Genomic DNA, 18,708 nt, shown 5'->3' with positions numbered 1-18,708 from the left:
TGTAGGCTTTTGAATTTGCAAATTAATTTAATTTATTTAGATTAATAAATTTAATTTATTAATTTAATTTAGATTCATGATTTTTAAACTAAATAAGGTTAATAAACTAAATAAATTAAATTAAACTAACTAAATTACTAAGTTACTTACCTCTTTGCAGGCTTGCTCCTTGCTCCTCGCTTCTCCTCGCTCCTTTGCTCTTGCTCTCTAGCTCTTCTCAACTCATTCAAGTGATTTGGCCCATTGGGCTTTTAAAACTTTTTTTTTTTTTAATTGATAATTTTTTCGGGTCCGTGGATTTTTTTTTTTTTTTTTTTTTTTTTTTTTTTTTTTTTTTTTTTTTTTTTTTTTATTTTATTAATTCCGCCGGAACGCTCCCGGCGCCGCCCGATTCGCTCCCGGAGCAATTTTTTAAAGGTCGGGAGCGATCGCCCCCCGATCGCTCGCGGGTTTTTAATTTTGCTCCTGGAGCGACACTCCCAACAACGCTCCCAAAATTGGCAGGGAGCGAAATTTTTTTAGTCGGGAGTGCGCTCCCGAAATCGCTCCCGTTCGAGAGCGATTTCGGAAGCGCGCTCCCGTTCGAGAGCGATTTCGGAAGCGCGCTCCCACCCGCTCTCGAGCCACTCCTGCCCGAAGCGCGGATTGGGAGCGGGTTCAGGGGGGGGGGGGGGGGCGCTCCCCCACAACTCTGGTCTACGAAAATCTCCAGCGCTGCCTCTTGGCCCTGCGTCAGCTCTGCTAGCCTCTGTGTAGCTACTGCTGCCTCTACATCAGCGACTTGGCTTTCTGCGTCAGCCCTCTGGCCCTTTGCGTCACCCATGCTGACCTCCTTAGCCTCTGCGTCAGCCTTCCAAGGCTCTGCACTGTCTCTCTAGCACTATCTCTACCTCTCTGTTATGTATTCTTGGCCTTTTGCCGAACTGCCCCTCGCTGCAACAGATCACTGGTTCAATTCTCTCAGCAAACCCTGCTCTAGAAAATCGAGTTGACTGATCAATTTGGTGTGTCTCCAACTGACCCTCAAGCCTGCTCTTATACTTTTCCTGTTGAGTCTTCAACGATCGAGATTCAGTCCCTAATCAACGACTAAGATTAGATTTGGCTTGATCCTCGTCTCTTGGAACCTTCTAACCCAAAATTATATTAATACAAATTAATATTTTAATTTTCCTAAGTTTATACTTAGGACCCCATTAGAAATATTAATCATTTTAATTTCTCCTCATCCGGGTAGAATTTCTCAAAACGATTTCTGGGTTTTGGAGATCTCATGTGCTTTAGCCTCTCCACCAATTTCATGGCTATAGCACGTCTGATGCTACCACAAATCAACGCTCCCTCTTAGCAAGGAATGTGCTCTAGCAATGTTTCACTGTAGAAACATCACACTGATCTTCCGCATCGGTACCTGTGCTGATGCTTGGCCTACTGCCTCAACATCATTTGCACTGCTGCTTCATGTATTACTACCCATGACACTGCCATTTCCACTGCTACATCTGTATTGCAACTCCCTCTCAATATGCTACACATTCTGCCCCTAGCACTGCCACTGCTAACTGCTGCACTGCAACTCAGTTCCTGAGAAGTATGTAATTGACTTCTCCCAAACACTGACATCCCAGTCCGTTTGGAAGCCTCGTGAAACTGAAGCTGTCTTTGTTGCTATACTATGCTCCCTTTGCTGCCACTGCACTGCTGCATACGCCTCTGTGCTTCTCGCACTGCTGTAACCTCCACTGCGCTGCCTCAGATTTCTGTGCCCAAGCACTGCTTTGCTGCTCCACTACACTTTGCTTCACCCGACCCATGTCATCCTGCTACTATCGTTAAGGGCTCCCATAGCCGGATATGATCCAAGAGTTTGGGCACATCAAGGATACTGCCCCTAGTATGTAATCCTCCTGACTACAACTCGATGTCACCGCACTTCTTCTCTAGAGGTGCATGAGCACTGATGGCACAATCATCATCAGTCTCGACCTCTTTCTCTGCCTTAGCTGGAGCCGCCTTAGAATCAAAAGCTTCTCCCTTGTTTTTCTTCCTGGGACACTGGGATGCATAATATCCCAGCTCCACGTAATGGAAGCACTTCACCTTGGAGATGTCCTTCTTCTTCCTCTTCCTTTGCTGTCCCGCAGATGCTAGAGCCGCATCCTCCTCCTCCTCTTTCTTGATTTGACCTCCCTTGCCACTACTCCCCGCCTTGGTCATCCTCCTGATCTCTTCCTGGCGAAGAGTTGCCCACATCTCCTCCCAACCGGGAAGAGTAGCCCTGCCCAAAATACTTTGGACAAATGTCTCCCACTCCTCGAAGACTGCATTTAGGGCAGTCCTGACCATAAATTCTGGATTTGGTGTAGACCCCACGGAAGTAAGCTAGTCGCAAATCTCCTGCAACCTGAGAAGGAATGGATCTATCTACTCTCCCTTCTGCACCTGATACGACCGCAACTGATTTATCCAATAGCATCTTCCGCTGCACTGGAGAGCCCTGGTATAAGGTGGTCAGGGTGTCCCACATCTCCTTTGCTGTGTTCTTTTCAACAATATGTGGTATGACATGATCTTTGACCCCGTCTAGGATCATGCACTTCGCCCTCGCCATTGCATCCTCATACTTCTCGTTCTCAGCTAGGTCAACTGGGATAGCCACGGTTCTCAAGGCAAAGTCCTTGATGCAATGTTGATCCATGATTGCTTGGATCCTGACCTTCCAGATGATAAAGTTGGAAGCCCTGTCTAACCTGTCCAGATCCCTCAATCTGTTCATTGCCTTTTTAGCTCCTCTTCTGGACTCCCTCTGAGTCTCGACTTCCCTTCCGGAAATCTCCATCTAAGTCCTGATTTCCCTCTTGGAAATCCTCTAGCTAGCTGTCGAACCGCTCCTCTCTAATCCTCCTTGCAACTGCAACTCAGATCTGGATTTCTTGGCTGGAAATTTGTCAAGGTAGCGACTCCCTCTACCTTGGTTTTGTCTCTGTAGGCACTGTTTTGCTTCGACAGAAACAATGTCCCACCAGCTCCTCAAATCAAAATCTACCCACAGCTCCCCAAGCCCCAACAACCTAAGAAACTGAGCCTTTTAGGCTCTGCGCAATCCCGACAATGGCTGAATCTGCACCTCCTGGCCACAACGTTGATCCTTCCTGTCTGAGAAAGATGACCGGGGACTGCGTAGATCTGATCTACCCCTCTTTGCCACTGCGTTGACCCTCCTCTTGGCTCGAAATGACGACGCAGGCTCTGCGTCACTTCCTCTCTAGCTGCTTATGCTCTAGAACAACGCTGTCTCTTGGGATCATTGCTACTGTTGCAAATTCTTTAGATTGCTGCTGGTGCCTTCAATTACCCTGTGATCTGCAATCCTTTGATACCATGTTGAAATTTCTAAGTCTGACACTTCAAAAATTCCTACTGCATTATCTAGTTTATTATCTCGTACTTGTTCTTTCCATTAATAAGTTATTTATAAATAAAAATACCGAAATAAACACAAATGTAGCCTCAACACATATATAGATCAACCACTGAAATAACTGAGACAATCATACAAGGGACACTGTTATTTTTGGACAATTGTCCCTAGAGAAACCCAATGTAGGAAAGCCGGTGCAGCATATATGAGGGTTTAATTATTATGCAGTTTCTAAATACACCTAGGGTGCCAGAAATGGCTCACCCTTCAGAGAATTTCCTTGGCAGAAGTACCTCTCCTCAGAGACAAATATGCTGGCTGATCAGCCACTGGATGATCGATCCCACAACAACTACGACATCTCCTTCGCTAGACAGTGAAAGTTGCTCCAAGCTTCTCCATTGGTCTGCGTCACTCTCTAGGGACTGCGTCACCCTCCAGGGACTGCATCACCCTCTCAGCTTTAGTCTGCGTCACGAAAATCTCCAGCGCTGCCTCTTGGCCCTGTGTCAGCTCTGCTAGCCTCTGCGTAGCTACTGCTGCCTTTGCGTCAACCACTTGGCTCTTTGCATCAGCCCTCTGGCCCTCTGCGTCACCCACACTGGCCTCCTCAACCTCTGCATCAGTCCCAATTGCCTCTGCGTCAGCCTTCCCAGGCTCTGCGCTATCTCTCTGGCACTATCTCTGCCTCTCTGCTATGTATTCTCGGCCTTCTGCCGAACTGCCCCTCGCTACAACAGATCACTGGTTCGATTCTCTCAGCAAATCCCGCTCCAGAAAATTGAACTGACTGATCAGTTTGGTGTGTCTCCAACTGACCCTCAAGCCTCCTCTTATACTTTTCCTGTTGAGTTTTCAACGATCGAGATTAAGTCCCTAATCAATGACTAAGATTAGATTTGCCTTGATCCTCGTCTCTTGGAGCCTTCTAACCCAAAATTATATTAATACACATTAATATTTTAATTTTCTTAAGTGTATACTTAGGACCCCATTAAAAATATTAATTATTTTAATATCTCCTCATCCGGGTAGAATTTTTCCAAATGATTTCTGGGTTTTGGAGATCGCATGTGTTTTAGCCTCTCCACCAATTTTCATGGCTAGAGCATATCTGATGCTACCACAAATTAACAACTCATATGCAATAGGAGAAGGTGAACCACTCATCTTATGCATATGTCGTCAACAGTAGGGGAAGGTGAACCACTCACTCTACATACATGTGTCCGCAATTGTAGGGGAAGGTGAACCACACACCCTACACACATGTCAACCATAATGGGGTATCACAGGGGAAGGTGAACCACTCACCCTGTACACAACGCACCAATAAAGGAAGCTGAAACACTCACCTATGGTCCCTCATAGCTCAATAAGTACCCCAAGCCCCCAGGAGATCCTAGAGCTCAATAATCAACCAAGGATCCCTTCATATACGGATAGTGCCAAGCTGCTTTCTGAAAGATCAAGGTTAGATCTTGACGATGATATTGATAATTGGATCGTCAATGAGAGCCTCATAGCTTTACCCAACAACATATAGACGAATACAAATCTTTCTACAGACATGTTGATTTACAATAGAGATCGTAGAAGCACTTAGCAATCCTCCGCTTCTAGCATATCTTGATGAAGAAAACATTTAGCTGTACTTACTCCCTCTTATTCAGGGAGACCACAAGCCTAAGCTTGTCTTACCAAGGTGCACAGTGTCCATCTAGCAACCTGCTCATCATAAGATCCATGCCATCACACCATGTAAAGCTATGAAACCAGATTCGTTGGATTTTCCTCAAGTGTTTGAATCCTACGAATCGGACACGATTCGACCTAATTCAAATCCTAAATTCGGGACACGTCATGTCCTAACAGGACACGCTCGAATCAGGGTCGTGTCCCGTTAGGACACAACGTGTCCCGAAAACCGGATTCGAATCCGGCGAAAAGGAACCTATAAATTCAAGTTGGGTGTGACACCGGTGATTATCAAACATCCTGGTTCTGCGTCCTTGCCTATCACATCATAGAGATCAACGCTTACACCATTAAAGTTTATAACTTTTGTCAACATAACAAGTCCTGTTATATCATCTGGATGAAGGCCAGCAGTTTCACAAGCATCTCCAGACACATCTGTTCCATATTCTGTTTGGAGCACTCGAAGGACAAGAATGCTTTGAGACTGACAGCTGCTTTCAACCCCCAAGTTTGTACTACAAGTCTCTGTTGCCTGCTCAAATGCAACAATAAGATTTTTTATTTTAACATGGAGACCAAGCAGCAGCCTTTCCACCATCTTGGCAATCATCTTAACCCCATCTTGAACACCAAGATAGGTGGAACCCCCATTTACATGGATACCACAGCCCTCTACCTGCTCTGAATTCCGCTGAGAAGGAGACGCACTGGGGTACACTTCTGAAGTAGAACATTCTTCAGAACTACTGGATGTTTTGAACTCAGTTCGTGGAACAAGAACCAGCTCAAAGTCCTCCACATTAATCTCACACTTTTCAGCTGCCAGTGCTTTCCAAGGTATTTTGATTGATATGCTGGTAATAAATCCTTCTTTGATAATCACCGGTGTCACACCCAACTGGCATAAATCAATGAATCTTAAATTCTAAATTCTAAAACCGGATTCAAATCCGGCGAAAATGAACCTATAAATTCAAGGATGCTATAATGTTACTAACTTACTTTGTAAACAGTAAAACTAACATCTAGATGAAGATCTATGTTTGAAATCAATGAATTTGTATCATTAATGAGAATTTGTGTAAGAAATATCTAATTTTTAATATATATATATATATTTTTTAATAAAATAATATATAAGGAATCCTACATGTCCTGTTCCGGGGGGTCAACGTGTCTGAATCCGACACTCGAATCCCTGTATCCTACGAATCCCGAATCCCTGTGTTAGGGTACTTAGATGTAAAGTTATATATATTGTTAATATGTGAAACAATAGATTCTCTGAATCCTACTCTGCAATATACAACAACGGCGTGCCCAAATGGCTCACTGAAGAGCTTAACTAAAATGGCTTCATAGTAAGACAGACTTACTACTATATGCATTCAGCTTAAACAAGTTTCCAGACTTCAGTCTTTCATGAAATAAGCTGAATTATAGCATCTTACTTTTCATCATACTGTGCTTCAGCAATATCGATAGCAGACCTTAGAGTACCTGCAAGATGTTTGGATCAACAACATCTCCTTAAAGCTAACGAAGACATCAATTCCCTCTGAATCATATCTCCCTTTGAATATTTAAAAGAAACCTTGCCCCTCGAGATATTTGCAAAACTGGATGATAGTCCTTATGGACAATAATCATGGGCAAGAGGAATTATTAATTCGACCATTTCTGAATGAAGAGGAGCTGACACATAATAATTCCCTTTGATCTTCCAGAAGATATGGTCGAAAAAGGGTGGAGGAAGGCTGTCATCAACTACAGCTTAGGCATCATCATAGAGAAAGGCCAGGATCACTGCAGTCATCTCCTTTTCTCGGTCAAACCTGTAAAAATAATGGTGATGGTTTGAACAATATCAGAAGAAAATATTTGTCATCACATCTGATTCTGTACTTCATGGATGAGGGCCTGTAATGGGATGCCAAGTTCTTGTTTTCAAGAAAGAATATTCCTAAGGTACTTCTTCCCTTTTCCAAGATGCCAAAGTCGAAGATACGACGTATAAGAACTGAGTATGCAGGTGCATACATACTGTTAACCATCTTCAACAGAGTTCTAGTTGATTGATAAGATATATTGAATCATGGAGGGGGCACAAAAATTCAGACATAGAAGTACTTAGATATGTCATGCACTTATTACTGTTGATACTCTGAGAATGCTGAGATGTCAAGCTAGATTAATACCTTTCAGATCATGTATACCGTTATTTAGGAAATATCTGCCTTGAGGCAACAAACTGGAGATTTAATGAGATTATAACAGGGTTATAGTTTGTCCTGTAGACATTGATTCATCAATCTTTGCTTAATCTAAAAGTTGAAGATATAAAAGAAATAGAACCTCACATTGTTACCATTGTCATATAGATGTCACCTTATGCTGTCAATTCTGTCTCAAGAGCATTGTCACCACAATCAATTGAGAATCATGTCACTGACATCAAGAAGAAGAGATCATACATGTATATCATTAACAAAAACCCTTAAAGATTAGGGTTATTGAATATATCATAGTCACTAATCACTAGCGATATCATCCTCAATGTTTCATAACCATAGCAGAGATCCTGGTCTCATGCTATTGTCCATTCATCTTATTAGAATGAGAGAGCTACTATAGGATGTTGGGCCTTCTAGAAAAGCGATGCACTAGAGCATTCAAAACCATAATGGGCAGCGATGACACTGTGAGAAATGAAACAAGTCATCGAAATAATTAATGTGAGCGAGATACTGTTCACTGAATGTTAACCATCGAGCCACTGTGTGATAAGAATCACATACATACACTGCAGTCATGAACCACAGCCACATGCCACTGCCGAGATCCAACAGAGAATCCAATGATGATGAGGTTGGACATACTACAGTGAATTGGTGCCTTATGTAACTCTGTGTTAGGGAAATATATATAATGCAGAGGAGCCATCAATATATAACTAAGATGTCAACATAAATTCCATATATACAATACAGAGGAATGCAAGCCATAGGTAATTGAAGCGGAGCTGAGATTATTGCAAATATGTTGAGATCAGGATTCATATGAGTCATATATAATTGTGATACCAAACTGCCAAAATTGATGCCAAGACTGAGAGCCAAAGTGATGCCAAAACAACGATGCCAAGTTTGGGAGATAATGCGATGCTATATGGTGTTGCAGTAGCCATGCCATTCAAATATGCAGAGAGCAACGATGTCATACGTAGCCATAACAATGATGCCAATGATACCATTAGTGATGTCATACTATTACACTGCAACATATATCTTTGATGCCATGCAGAGAACCATACGTATAACTATGCAGGAGATCCATGTAAAGAATGCAGAGGAACCAATAGAACTAATGTCAACCATATCACATATCATGCTAATCAGATCACAGATATGTCATCTATATATATATATATATAATGCCAATCATATGACAGAGATGCCAAGATGTCAATGATATCGCAGAGGTATGATATCGTTCTATGAAAGAGACTGAGCGAGACACAGTAATAGGTGGAGTGACGTGTGATTACAGTGATGCGGAGACTCTGACTAGTGAATCGAGATCATAAAGTAATATTTTGCCATACATAACTATTATAATGAGGACATTCCAGAACATGATCATTAGCTTACTAAATGCAGAGATATGAGACCAAACACAAGGATACGAGACCTGTGCCATAGTGCCGTAGGTGAAGGTAAGATCGTGTGCCAACAAATGGAATGCCTGCTTTTTCATTGAGTTCCTGGATGCTGCGATCTTCACCAAACTTGCCATGAATCAATAAAAAATATAATATCTGTGGAGACAAGAAGATGAACTCATAGAGCTAAGTTGCAGGAATCGTTGGAGAAGGGTCCGTTTCCGGCCGGAAACGAAACGCAAACGAGGAAACTTGTACCGTACGGCTTGGAAACGTGTTTCCGGCCATACTGGCCTATTTCTCGGGAGGAAACGTGGCCAGCACGGCTGGAAACATGTTTTCAGGCCGTACGATGGAGTTTCCTCTTCTAATTTGACTTTTCTTGTATTTTTATTTTTTATTTTTTCGCTTATAATTTTTTATTGGGCAACTAAAATATCTTCTGGATGCCTCTCAAGTTACAAAAAAGAGGATTTTTTTGAGTGGGGCAGCCTAATGTTCAAGCCTATGGCCCTAGTGTTGATATGCAGTTCATGGTAATGTCATGGTAAGGAGAATGCCACTTTTACTTAAATTTTTAACATTACCATGAAATGACTCAGGATGTTTGAGAGTGGTTTTGCCCTAATTGGATTGCATATGGAGAAAGTAGAATTTTAGATCTCACTCAAAATGCAACAGACTTATCTGTTTTTCAGGATTTCAGGATTGGGGGGATTGCAATGTTTCCATTGGATTTTGTCATGTACTAAGGTATGGAACTTGTATTTACTCAAGAGAACCAAGCCCTCTATGCAGGGGAGACTCCCAATAATCAAGAGCATGTAGGATACTAGGGTATGGAACTTGTATTTAATCAAGAGCACTAAGGTCATTCGACTATGTAGGAGGAGACTCCCAATCAAGCACGAGACAAGAAATTCTAAATTTCTCGTGGCTGATTTTGGATAATTGCTATTTCATTATGTGATCATTCATGAGTAAATGTGATGTAAATTTAGAGACTTATAGTCTATGCATTGACAATTGACAATTTAATCATAATGTAATAAATTAGAATGTATCATATATGCTTTATGATTGCACATATTTCTTAAATGTCCATATATATATATATATATATCTATATTGTGTTTCCCTGTTTCCAAAATTTGGGGGGGTCATGTTTCGTACCCATGCTCGTTTCGGAAACTCGTACCCGTTTCCCCGTTTCGTGCAACTTAGTCATAGAGTGATTTGAAATCCTGAGCTAGACTGTCAAGTTTGAAATCAAACTCTGCCGGGGTGTTTGAATACATCTGTGCAGAAGATATCGCATAAGCATTGAGTTGACACTCTATATAATGGCGGCTCACAGAAGACGTGCTTCTCGTGATCCTATGATACTGTCATGCGAAAATAAGCCCCTGTGCCAAGCTATGCAAATGCAGTCTCTGAGCTATCCAAGCGAAGATGCCATTTGCTTCATACAAGCCTCAAAAAATCCGTTATCAAAATCATATGACTGATTGATCTGTCTCCTACTTGGGCTTGACTTCTCGTAGCTCTGATACCATGCTAATTTTTGAGATAACATGTTCTTATCATGAGATAGTTACTTCAGAGATCCATATAGCCCAATTTTCATTAGCAATATCATAAGACATTATTATCATGACAGTAACTGAAGAAAGAACATAGACAAAAGATGCAGAAGACAAGCCAAGACAAGAGTACACATGGATATGGCTCAAGCCAGGGAAAAACCCCAAGATGGGGAAAACCCTTGATCAATTCTTCTTATTATAAATCATCAAATGTTCAGCAGAGAGAGAGGTAAAGTAGAAAGATTCAAAGTCAATACTGACTTGTCAATCTGAAGATCTAGACATTACAACCCTTATAATGAGTGATCTACTCAAAACTATAATGTCGGCATGCACTGGAGGCAAAACAGCTGAAGAGGTTAAGTCTGGTTAGGGTTGCATAAGGATCACAGTCATCCATCCAAAACAGTAAGTCTGGTTAGGGCTGTATAAGAAACACTGTCATCCATCCAAAACACTTCCTCATAACTGCGGCTGAGTTTAATATGCAAGGAGCTTCCATCAGGGCTGGTCTCTGATCATATAAGGCATCTCGGCCTCCTTTATTTAGGCTATATATATAGCGGCCCTTTCAGAGATAATAGGACAATGATGCAACCTCATAAGGAGAGGGCTAATCGATAGACAAGCACAAAAACTAACTCGGCCTGGCATTCTGCTCCTTAACATGGATCTGCAAAGGTAAGGGAGCAGATACAAACTTGTCCAGACCTGCGACTGTCCAACAGAGAGAGTCTCAGCCCTAGTGCAGAAGTTAATCCAGAAACTGATAATCCTTCGACCTCCTTGAAGACCTCGACTGCCTTAGACATAGATCCAAGCCTTTATGATGTATCTAAAATGAAGGAGAAGGCTCCTCTATATATACAATTCGGTGGAGTTGAAGGGACGTGACTTTTGAACTTCTTGAGCTGACATATAGGTGAGGCCGACCTTGTTAATTTACATGAGAGAAACATAAATTCAAAAACCCACTTTTCCTTATCCAAATTTGACAATCTTTAGATTGATTTTGGTCCTCTCAAAAAGAGGAATTCAATGCTGTAATAATCTTTCCCAAAGGAGCTGTCCAAAGTGGAATTTGGCCCTAGTTGCCAATTTTAACAAAAAGTAATCAAGAAAGTGAGTGCATGCTTTATTTGTCCCAAATATGGTGGAAGCACTACTGAATTTGTTGTTTAGATAACATTATAAATTTATATGTAGTGCTACATGGTTTGATCTTTTGATTGGCCAAGCATGGTAAGGTTATCAAGATCGTCTTGATAGGACCAGGCAGACCAAATTAATATGTGTTAATTGCATTTCTCCTTTGTATAATTAGCTGAATTGTGGGCTTACAATTTTACATAGAGAGTTGGTTTCCTTGTGGGTGCCTGTTGAAAAATGTGTAACTAGGTTCGGCCTTCATTAGTATGAAATGTGTTCTTGTAAATGTAAAATGAAAAATAAATTATTATTATTATTGAACCATGGGTTTCATGATCAAGTTCTTTTATTTTATAGGTCAACCACCCATTGAGTGCTTCTAGGGTTTGTCCTAGGTATAAGAGTCGTTGTCATATATGGAAGACCCTATAGGCACATTGTAAATTGTAAAAGAAAATTTATTTTGTCTTAAAAGTGTCAAAATACCTCCAAGACTAAGTTGCACGAAACGGGGAAACAGGTACGAGTTTTCGAAACAGGCACGGGTACGAAATGTGACCCCCAAAAATTTTGGAAACAGGGAAACGCAATATATATATATATATGTTGGCATTATGATTCAAGTGTTGTCCTTGATGGCAACTCACTCAGAGGTTGGTACAGGTGATGGCAACTTAATCAGAGGACAGATCTTAGTACAGCAGGCCAAGAAAGTTCATACACGCAGGTTCATTGAGCCCAAGTCGCGTATACACGCTGGTTCGCTATATACCAAGTCGCGTGTACGCAGGTTCGCTATATACCAAGTAGGATATACACGCAGTTTCATGAACAGAAAAGAGCGTACATGTCGGAAAGCTTACTTTTGGTCCGTGGTAGTTAGTCCTTGGAATTTGTGCCTATGGTTTTGGACCATGGAGTCTCGACAGACGTGTTGATCCCTAGTATTGAGTTGATGGTATTGGGTTACTATGGTTTTGGACCGTGGTATTCTGAAGGGCCTAAAGCTATATAAGGAGAAAGATCATTAGGCCAGAAAAAGCAGTGAGTGTGTGTGAGTGATGAAGATCTGAGGAAGTGTGAGATCCAAATGCTGGTTATGGGTTGGTGATCTGAACCAAGGTTTCACTCATGTGGAGGATGATGGAACGAGATCTCAAGGCTTGGAATAATTATCTTCATATGGTTTGACTGTGGACAGACTAGATCTACTGATGCATGTTTATTATTATTATGATCTGGGTATGTTTTGATGTCTGATATAGCTGCGGAGTTTTAAGCTTGAATTTGCAGATCTGTACGCAGGTTGGTTTTGGTAAAAGGGCGTATACACGCAGGTTGGGTTCATCCAAGTAGCGTATACAATGTGAAGTATGATATTTGAAGATGGAGTTGGATCTGGTTGTTGTTATGATGTTGTTGACAAGGTTTCAGTGATTCAATATTGGGTGTTTCAGTGATTGATGATGCAGGTTGTACTACAATGGTGATTGTTTCATGGATCCAGTATGAAAATGTATGAAACGTGGTCCCGGGAAGATCGTAGGCCGGCACTTACATACTGGTAAACATATCAGCTAGTACAAGAGCCAGGGGGTTGTAGCTCCCTTCCAGGAGCAGCTGGAAAACGAGTGAAGGTTGTAGCCTTCTGTAGGGTTGGCACCTACGTACTAGTAAATGGATCGGCTAGTACAAGAGCTATGAGGGTTGTAGCCCTCTACAGGTTGTAGCCTGCGTGCTGGTAAAGGACTGCACCAGTACATTGTAAAAGAAGTTTCTTATTAAAGGAAGATAGAAACAAATTGCAGCAGGTGGTTTTCACCCACATTGGGTTTCCACCTTATATCATGGTGTTCATGTGTGTGCCTTATGTGTGATGATCTGTTCTGTTATACTGCACCTGTTTACTGTTAATATGGTTAATAATGTTCTGATGCATTTACTGAAGATAAGCTAACTGAATCATAAGATTACTGCATGTACGCTAGTTGCCCTTAACGAAGTCGCGTATATACGCTGATATCCTTAACTGAAGCTGCGTGTATGAATCTGAGTATGAAATTGAAAAAGTTTTATCTGATCTGATAATACTGATTCACCCCCCCTCTCAGTATTATTTCCAACAATTGGTATCAGAGCGGGTCCTTCAGAGAAGCTTGATCGCTTGAAGGAGATTCGTAGAACAATGGGGAAGAAAGCACGTCAGAAGAAGAAGACAGCTCACCGTTGAGTGGAAGCAAGTATTCAGATCCTGAATCACCTCAGATTGAAGATGGACAAGCAAATGAAGCATCAGATCAAATCATAGATCAGCAAGATCTACCTAGCAAAAGGGAGAATGCCCTCAAAGAAAAAATCATCATATTAAAAGATCAGTTGGAATGTGCATCCAGAATTCGACAAATGCTGCTAGCGCTGAATAAAGAGCAAGAAAACGAGATCCTCGAACTAAGGCATCAGTTGGATGAAGGAAGGAAAGCTGAAGAGACCTTGAAGAAGCAATGTCTGGAAAAAGAAGAACAACATCAAGTTGAGGTAAATATCTTGAAAAGTAAATTAGAAGAAAAAGATAAACTATTACGATTTCAAGATAGTACTAAGATCTTGGATGATATTCTTAGTAGTCAAAGGTCCCCTGCTATCAAAACTGGTCTTGGTTTTCATGAGTCTATTGAAGGTGAATCTGGTTCACAAAGTAAGACTAGAATCTCTAATGCAAAATCTGAAAGGCTCTACAAGGAAATGAAAGGACAACTCCATCAACAGTCAAGGAAAGAGACTCCTCAAAGAAAATCTTTTACTCCTCCCATGAATAATGTTGAATGTTATGTATGTCATAATCTTGGACATGTTGCAGCCATATGTAGAAGAAGGTTTCAAGACCATCATGCAGAAAGATCATCACACTCAAGGTACTTTAATGGATATTGCTTTTCTTGCAATATGTTTGGCCACAAAGTTGCTGATTGCTATAGAAGGAATATGAAACATGTAAGATGCTATGCATGTAACAAGTTTGGACATAGAGCAAAGGATTGCAGGAACAAAGCTCATGATAAGAAGAAATCGTCAACATGCCTGAAGATATGGAAGAAGAAGGAAGTTCAGTCAGAAAGATGTGGCACAGCACAAGGTACTCAACACAGCACAAACATAACAGACTCAGGGGGAGCTGAAGGTATAGAACTTCAGTGTTCTAATTCTCATACGCAAGTTTAATTAAGGGAAGTCGCGTATATACGCGAGTTTCACACTGCAAAATCGCGTATATGTCAGTCTGAAGAAATGCAGTGGGGATAGGCTCAGAAAAGGGGTCTGATATGATTCAGTCCAGTATATGCTCTATTGGTTAACAGTTACAGTCTGCTGAGGAGGTCTGGAAATGTCTTAAGATGCTAGAAGTGTTTTAATCCTAACTTGATGATGATGATATCTTGATGCTTATTACTGATGTATGCATGATCAGATCTAACTGAAAACAGATGGCACAAGCTCAGGGGGAGCATATACTTCAAATAATGCATTGTTGGCATTATGGTTACAAGTTGTTGATAAAGTCTATGAAGCTAAATGATACATCTTGTTGTTTGATCAAAGGAATGGTATTGCAAGCTGATGCTTATGGTACAGATCATATATGATGAATGATAGTCATGGTCTTGAATGAATTGCTGGTCTTAGAACCTGCATCTGCTCAGGGGGAGCATGGATGGATTAATACAAAGGGGAGCCAAATCAGAAACTTCAGCATGTACTCAGGGGGAGCATGGACAGATTGGTACACTTTGGCATATACAAAGGGGGAGCACATTTGGAGATTTCAGCAGGTACTCAGGGGGAGTATGTACAGCAAAAGGTATACCAAAGAGGAGAATATCTTGGTCCGCCCTTTGCCCTTGATGTCAAAGGGGGAGAGTGACTTGGTGTGGTGGTTGCCATCAAGTCCAAAGGGGGAGATTGTTGGCATTATGATTCAAGTGTTGTCCTTGATGGCAACTCACTCAGAGGTTGGTACAGGTGATGGCAACTTAATCAGAGGACAAATCTTAGTACAGCAGGCCAAGAAAGTTCATACACGCAGGTTCATTAAGCCCAAGTCGCGTATACACGCTGGTTCGCTATATACCAAGTCGCGTGTACGCAGGTTCGCTATATACCAAGTAGGGTATACACGCAGTTTCATGAACGGAAAAGAGCGTACATGTCGGAAAGCTTACTTTTGGTCCGTGGTAGTTAGTCCTTGGAATTTGTGCCTATGGTTTTGGACCATGGAGTCTCGACAGACGTGTTGATCCCTAGTATTGAGTTGATGGTATTGGGTTACTATCGTTTTGGACCGTGGTATTGTGAAGGGCCTAAAGCTATATAAGGAGAAAGATCATTAGGCCAGAAAAAGCAGTGAGTGTGTGTGAGTGATGAAGATCTGAGGAAGTGTGAGATCCAAATGCTGGTTATGGGTTGGTGATCTGAACCAAGGTTTCACTCATGTGGAGGATGATGGAACGAGATCTCAAGGCTTGGAATAATTATCTTCATATGGTTTGACTGTGGACAGACTAGATCTACTGACGCATGTTTATTATTATTATGATCTGGGTATGTTTTGATGTCTGATATAGCTGCGGAGTTTTAAGCTTGAATTTGCAGATCTGTACGCAGGTTGGTTTTGGTAAAAGAGCGTATACACGCAGGTTGGGTTCATCCAAGTAGCGTATACAATGTGAAGTATGATATTTGAAGATGGAGTTGGATCTGGTTGTTGTTATGATGTTGTTGACAAGGTTTCAGTGATTCAGTATTGGGTGTTTCAGTGATTGATGATGCAGGTTGTACTACAATGGTGATTGTTTCATGGATCCAGTATGAAAATGTATGAAACGTGGTCCCGGGAAGATCGTAGGCCGGCACCTACGTACTGGTAAACATATCAGCCAGTACAAGAGCCAGGGGGTTGTAGCTCCCTTCCAGGAGCATCTGGAAAATGAGTGAAGGTTGTAGCCTTCTGTAGGGTTGGCACCTACGTACTAGTAAATGGATCGGCTAGTACAAGAGCTATGAGGGTTGTAGCCCTCTGCAGGTTGTAGCCTGCGTGCTGGTAAAGGACTGCACCAGTACATTGTAAAAGAAGTTTCTTATTAAAGGAAGATAGAAACAAATTGCAGTAGGTGGTTTTCACCCACATTGGGTTTCCACCTTATATCATGGTGTTCATGTGTGTGCCTTATGTGTGATGATCTATTCTGTTATACTGCACCTGTTTACTGTTAATATGGTTAATAATGTTCTGATGCATTTACTGAAGATAAGCTAACTGAATCATAAGATTACTGCATGTACGCTAGTTGCCCTTAACGAAGTCGCGTATATACGCTGATATCCTTAACTGAAGCTGCGTGTATGAATCTGAGTATGAAATTGAAAAAGTTTTATCTGATCTGATAATACTGATTCACCCCCCCTCTCAGTATTATTTCCAACAATATATATATATATATATATATATATATATTAGGATATTTAAGAAATATGTGCAATCATAAAGCATATATGAGACATTTTAATTTATTACATTATGATTAAATTGTCAATTGTCAATGCATAAACTATGAGTCTCTAAATTTACATCACATTTACTCATGAATGATCAGTGATCACATAATTAAAATAGCAATATCCAAAATCAACCACGAGAAATTTCTAATTTATTGTCTCGTGCTTGATTGGGAGTCTCCTCCTACATAGTTGAACAACCTTAGTGCTCTTGATTAAATACAAGTTCCATACCCTAGTACCCTACGTGCTCTTGATTAATGGGAGTCTCCCCTGCATAAAGGGCTTGGTTCTCTTGATAAAATACAAGTTCCATACCCTAGTACATGACAAAATCCAATAGAAACATTGCAATCCCCCCAATCCTGAAATCTTGAAAAATAGATAAGTTTGTTGGATTTTGAGTGAAATCTAAAATTCTACTTTCTCCATATGAAATCTAATGAGGGCGAAACCACTCTCAAACATCCTGAATCATTTCATGGTAATGTTAAAAATTTAAGTAAAAGTGACATTCTCTTTTACTTTTACTTTAAGAATGTCACTTTTACTTTAAGGATTTAACATTACCATGAACTGCATATCAACATTAGGTTGCCCCACTCAAAAAATCCTCTTATTTATAACTTGAGAGGCATTTAGAAGCATCTAGAAAAAGTCAAGTTAGAAGAGGAAACTCCACCGTATAGCTCGGAAACTCGTTTCTGGCCGTACTGGCCACGTTTCCTCCTCAAGAAACGGGCCAGTATAGCTGGAAACAAGTTCGAGGCCGTACGGTACGAGTGTCCTCGTTTCCGTTTCATTTTCGGCCGGAAACGAACCCTTCTCCAACGTTTCCTGCAACTTAGCTCCAAGATAAAGTCGGCCTTATGAGCTATCAAGTTGGCCTACATGCAGAGCCACGCCCACCCTTGAAGAAGCTTATATATAAGAGGAACTCGTCCTCCATTTGGATAATTTTTCACTCACTCATCTCTTACGCGAAGAAGGCAGAAGATAGAGGTCGAATAAGGAAGTGCGAAGAAGAGAAGAACGAAGAAAGTCAAAGTGTTTGGGTCTCTCTACATTCCTCTGGAGGTGCGAAGTTAGGGTTTCTGCACTGGGCTAGTCTGAGGTTTGATTTTTGAAGCAAGGGCGAAGGAAGGCAAGCGAAGGTCTCTTAGGGAATCTTACTAGCCCTAGGACTTAAGGCAAGCGAGGTCAAGGGGAAGGCAGTTAGAGGGAGATCGAAGTCTCCTAGAAGAGTTGCAACAGTTGTTGGGGAGCAGAATTTTGGATCTTCTAGAAGGTTGAAGATATTTCAGCAAGAGGCCGAGGAAGACTGGATCTTGGAGGGTATTTGTTTGAGTCTAGGTCATGGTATTTGTCAATTGAAAGATCTGAAAGATAAGAAGAGATTTTCAGGTTTTCCCCTCAAGAGGAGGGGTTTTGGCCCTAGCTTGCAGCCTATATACTGTGTCATTGTTCTTACTGTTTTGGTAGCTGTTTGATGTATTGCATATTGGAATAAGAAAGATCAAATCTAATAAGTAAAAAGGTAACACAAACAGTTATCAAGTTAAGAGAATTAACATATACATTGCCCTATTGAATTCTCAACAGTGCAGTCATGTTGAATTAAATGCAATTGACTATAGTTC

General features: G+C 41.2%; 1 protein-coding gene across 1 annotated transcript in view; it reads left to right on the top strand.

Moving 5' to 3' along the window:
- MAA3 (P-loop containing nucleoside triphosphate hydrolases superfamily protein) overlaps positions 1-18,708 on the top strand; it is a 464,706-nt gene that overhangs the window by 96,899 nt on the left and 349,099 nt on the right. The window lies entirely within an intron of this gene.

This window comes from Pinus tabuliformis, chromosome 3_2, assembly GCF_031772625.1.
Source record: "Pinus tabuliformis cultivar Carrire ecotype Pingquan chromosome 3_2, CPIR1, whole genome shotgun sequence".
Classification (NCBI taxonomy): Eukaryota; Viridiplantae; Streptophyta; class Pinopsida; order Pinales; family Pinaceae; genus Pinus; species Pinus tabuliformis.
The sequence above is the reverse complement of the archived record's forward strand: the minus strand, read 5'-3'. Positions and strand labels throughout refer to the sequence as shown.